General features: G+C 43.1%; 1 non-coding gene across 1 annotated transcript; it reads left to right on the top strand.

Annotated features, from left to right (window-relative positions):
* The first annotated feature begins 3,000 nt into the window (after positions 1-3,000).
* LOC112087036 lies at positions 3,001-3,107 on the top strand. Its single transcript, XR_002899883.1, has one exon. It is a non-coding gene; the product is annotated as a small nucleolar RNA R71 (small nucleolar RNA).
* Positions 3,108-5,330: the final 2,223 nt, after the last annotated feature.

Here is a 5,330-nt window from a genome sequence, read left to right as displayed (position 1 = left end):
CCTGCATGACCCAGGAAGCTCCTTATCCCTTTAACTGAAGTGGGGGTTTGCAAATTCACCATCACCTCCACCTTTGCCTTATCAACCTCAATACCCTTTTCAGAGACCTTGTGCCCAAGGACTATTCCTTCTTGCACCATGAAATGACACTTCTCCCAGTTCAGCACCAAGTTGTGCTGCTCACATCTCTCCAACACCTGTGTCAAATTAGAGAGACAATCCGAGAAGGAGGAGCCATAGACACTAAAGTCATCCATGAACACCTCAACTTTCTCTTCAATAATGTCAGAGAAAATGTGCATCATACATCTTTGAAAAGTGGCTGGTGCATTACATAAACCGAAGGGCATTCTCCTATAAGCATAAGTGCCATAAGGGCATGTGAATGTTGTTTTCTCTTGATCTCTTGGATCTATGGGAATTTGAAAAAATCCAGAGTACCCATCGAGAAAACAAAAATAAGGATGATTAGCTAACCTTTCAAGCATTTGATCAATGAATGGTAAAGGGAAATGATCTTTTCTAGAAGCAGAATTCAATTTCCTATAGTCAATGCACATGCGATGGCCAGTTATGGTTCTTTGAGCTATGAGTTCATCCTTATCGTTTTTCACCACTGTGATCCCACCTTTCTTGGGCACAACGTGAACAGGAGACACCCATCTTGAGTCAGAGATTGGGTAAATTATCCCTGCCTCAAGAAGCTTTAGTATCTCCTTCTTAACCACTTCCCTAAGGTTGGGGTTAAGTCTACGTTGGTGCTCAATAGAGGACATGGCTTGGTCCTCCAGGTGGATCCTGTGGGTGCATATATCAGGAGAGATTCCTCTAATATCTGCCAAGGAATACCCTATGGCTCTCCTGAATTTCCTTATTTCACTAAGTAATGCACGTTCCTCATGCTCCAGCAAGTTATCATTTATGATCACGGGAAAAGTAGAGTTTAGGCCTAAGAATGCATACCTGAGCCCTGTTGGTAGAGGCTTGAGCTCAACAGAGGGTGCATCCGCCTCATTCCAGTCCTGGTCCAGGTTGCTTTGGCTGGTGACTGATTCCTTGATAGCAAAGACTTCAGAGCCTCTTTGTTCCAGCTCTAAAAACCTTGTTTCAGGACCCAGCTCTCTTGCATTGTCCAGATACAGCTTATACCCTTCACTTGCTTCAGCCAAGAGCTCATTATCTCCTTGTTCTTGAGTTAGAGCAGCTTGAAGAGGATCCTCAGTGTTCAGTTCCTCAAGCAACTCATCAGCCAACTGGTCCATTGTCTCCACATAGAAACATTGACCTTCAATGGTGGGTTTCTTCATCATCTCATTCACATCAAACTTGAGCCTTTCAGACCCAAGTTGAAGCTCTATTATCCCACCTCTCACATCAATGATGGCTCCTGCAGTTGCTAAGAATGGCCTGCCCAAGATGAGAGGATCTACTGGTTCCTCATCCATTTCCAGCACAACAAAATCTGTTGGAACTTCAAAACCACCTATCTTGACAGGTAGATCTTCCAACATACCAACAGGCAATCTAACTGATCTATCTGCAAGGATAAGAGAAATCCTTGAGGGTTTGAAAACTCTAAAGCCCAACTTCTTAGCTATGGAGAATGGCATCAAGCTGACTGATGCTCCTAAGTCACAAAGACATCCAGAGAATAGAAGAGGTCCAATGGCACAAGGGAGTGTGAAGCTCCCGGGATCAGTTAACTTCCTTGGAATGGACTTCTTCTGAATGATAGCACTGCATTCATGACTTAGTACTACCATGCCTTGAAGCTCTTTTGTCTTGTTCAGAATTGCATCCTTCAAGAACTTCCCCATCTTTGGCATCATTAGGAATGCATCAATGAGAGGCATTGTGAGTGGTGTCTCTTTGAGTGCCTTCTCAAATACAGCTCTTGCCTTGTTCACTAGTTGCTTCTTAAATCTCCCTGGAAATGGGAGCTTGGGTTGGTATGGAGGTGGTGGCACATACTTCTTCTCTGGTTCTGGTTCCTTTGTTACCTCTTTACCTTTTTCTGTCCTTGGTTTCTCAGCAACTTGATCATCCTTTAAGGCTGCCTCCCCCTCAGGTTGATCATTGTCCTCAATGATCACTTTGTTGTTCTCAATACCAGGTAATTCCTTGCCACTCCTCAGTGTAATTGCTTTGGCATATTCCTTGGGGTTGGGTTCTGGTTTTCCAGGTAGGTGACCTTGGTTCCTTGAGCTTGATGCTTGGTTTTGCTTCAGTTCCTTGATTTCCTGCTGCATAGTCTGTTGACCCTGAAGTAGTTGTTGCAGAATACCAACCATATCTGTACCCATCTGTGGCTGCTGTTGGACCATTGGTGGCTGAAACTGTTGTTGAACCGGCGCCTGCTGTTGGAACTGTGGTGGACCAAACCCTGGTGGTGCCTTTGGCTGCTGTGAAGTGTAACCAGTGCCCTGAAATGGTTGCTGTTGCTGACCAAAACTCTGATTCTGACCAAATTGATTCTTGGGTTGGAATGACCCTTGAAAGTTGTTCTTGGGAACAAAGTTCTTTGGAGTTTGAGAATTGGGATAGACCTGGTCTTGTGGGTTAGCTATATTGGTGTTCCTGTAAGAGAGGTTTGGATTGGCATTACCATACTGATATCTTTGGAACCTCTGATTCCCAATGTAGTTGAGCTCCTCTTGGGTAAGACCTTCTTCACTTATGTTCTCAAAAATTTGAGAAGGTTCCTCATACTCTCCAACAAAATGCATTGGCTTCTGAGTGGTGAATTTCAGCTTGTCCAATTCACTCCTCAACTCCTTAACTTCTCTGGTGAGCCTCTGTTCTGAGCTTGAACCTTCAGACCTATTTGATCTGTCATGGTCTTCACCATAAGTGTCATTGCTCAATGCTAAGTTCTCTACTAGCTCTAAAGCAGCATGTATCTCTTTACCCAGAAAGTTCCCATTGGAAGCAGTATCCAGCTGGTTTCTAATCTTGGGAAGAGCTCCCCTATACAGTGTGCTGAGAAGAGAAGCCTCACTAAACCCATGGTGTGGGCATTGGTTTGTGTAGCTCCTGAATCTCTCATATGCTTCACCAAAACTTTCATTGCTGTGCTGAGTGAAGCTAGAGATTTGGTTCCTCAGTTTTGCAGTTCTTGAGGTGGAGAAGAACTTAGATAAGAAGGCTTGCTTGCATTGCTCCCAGGTTTGAATGGAGCCTCTTGGAAGATTCTTCTCCCATTGATGAGCTTTATCACCAAGACTGAATGGGAATAGTCTTAGCTTGAAGCTGTCTTCTGAAACTCCATTTATCTTGGTCAGATCACACACCTTATCAAACTGGTCCAAGTGTTCCAAGGGATCTTCCATTGCTAACCCATGGAACTTTGAGTTCTGGACCATATTCAGCAATGATGCTTTCACTTCAAAGTTGTTGTTTTGCACAGGTGGTGCCTGAATACCAGCTCCATACTGATGAGCATTGGCCCTGTCATTCTCTCCAACATAGACTTGGGGTTGCTCATATCTTCTTTGCTGTGGTTGGAAAGGGTGGGGTTGGTGGTGCACCTGGTGTCCTTGCTGAACATTGGCATGATGCCTTTGTTGATGAGCTTGAGCTTGTCCTTGGTGGACATAAGCTTGTTGATGGTGCACCTGTTCCTGATGAACATTACCCTGATGAAGCCCTTGACCAACTCCATTACCAGCTCTATTACCCTGAGCCTGTTGCTCTTGAACCGGTTGTTCTATATCTACCACGTGATCTCCTTGTTCTGCCATCTCAGTCTGATCAATTTGTCTACCACGTCTGTCTCTTCTCCTCCTTGGTACCAAAAGGTTGATGTTGTCGTTTAGAGGAAAAGGAGGACCACAGCTTCTTGATCTAGACCTGGTGTTCATACACCTGAAATCACAAACAGAACTTGAAAGGAATCAGTAAAAACAAGAAAGTAAGCACCTGATCTCAAGAACAGATCAGAGCTTAATGCTAATCAAACCACAATTTGGCAACGGCGCCAATTGATAGACAAGACTTTTTAGGGTCTCAGGGCTATCAATCCCCTTGTCAATGTAGCACAAAGAGGTTTATCAATCCAGATGTGGTGTTAGACACTAAGCTATATGATCAAATTCTTAATTCAAGCAAACAAGAGTGGGTTTTGATTAATCTAGAGACAAATATAAACATAAACAGGATTAAAGACTAATGACAATGACAAATGGTGTGAATAAGATATGATGGAGGCATGAGATTCTAGACATGATAGATGGTTAGGGTGCTTTGGTGTTAAACTAGGAATGCAAATGACAATGATGAGACATGATTCAAGTGATTAAGAACTCTAATCTATGTTAATCCTCTCATGAAGGTATTAACCCCTATACTAATCCATTTTCAAACCAAATTCCCATTTGTGAAATATGAATCAATATGCATTAATAAACAGTTCTCAATGATCATTCAAGCATTTAACAAATCATTCCCATGATGAAAAATTACTTAAACCTCTAACACAACTCTTTCAGGAATTTCATCAAACACTTTTGGTGCATGAAATTCCCAGAATCTAGATCTCAAGTGATTATCAAGGATCTAGCATAGAGAATAGTTGTTTAGAGAAATGAACCAATGAATCTAGCCCTAAGCACTCCTAATCTAACACTTTAGCACCCTAACCTACACATCTAGAACCTCATTAAGGTAACTACTCACTAATCATGATCAACACACTAGATCCTTTGCAAGATGTGTTGTTAATCATGATTAGAAGTTGATTTTGATGAATAGAAATGATGAACAAGATGGAAAGAAACTGCAAATCGATTTAAACTCTCTAAAACAAAGTGTATTAAGTGGTTTTTCACAAAAGGGGAAAAAAAGACTAAAAGTAGATTAAGTCTCCTCACAAATTAGGTCTAAAAACCTTATAAAAGAAGCTTGGGCGAACCGGGTCAACCCGGAACAAACCGGGTACTGACCCGGCCTTGATGGGCAAAGAAGGGTTTGCCACGGTCTGGTGTGTCCTTGGTGTGACCGTGGCATTCCTGACCGTGTCAAAGACTTCATTGTGTTCTTGGTTCATTTTGATGCCACGGTCTGATTAAGCTTCATCTGGGACTCGTGGCAAGTTAACCGTGTCAAACGCCGAAGATATGTAAAGGTTGCCACGGTCAGAGTCCCAGACCGTGGCATTCAGACCGTGCCAAAACCCGCATGTATGTGAAGTCCTTCCCAGCCAAGTATATGCTTGCCACGGCCAAGTCTCAGGCCGTGGCATTGAGATCGTGTCAAAAGCCGAAACTGTGTAGAAGTTATCTCCAGCCACTTGTTCATTTGCCACGGTCAAGTCCCAGACCGTGGCATTAAGC

Source organism: Eutrema salsugineum, unplaced genomic scaffold, assembly GCF_000478725.1.
Source record: "Eutrema salsugineum unplaced genomic scaffold, Eutsalg1_0 scaffold_2, whole genome shotgun sequence".
NCBI lineage: Eukaryota > Viridiplantae > Streptophyta > Magnoliopsida > Brassicales > Brassicaceae > Eutrema > Eutrema salsugineum.
This window is presented reverse-complemented; position numbering and strand designations above follow the sequence as displayed.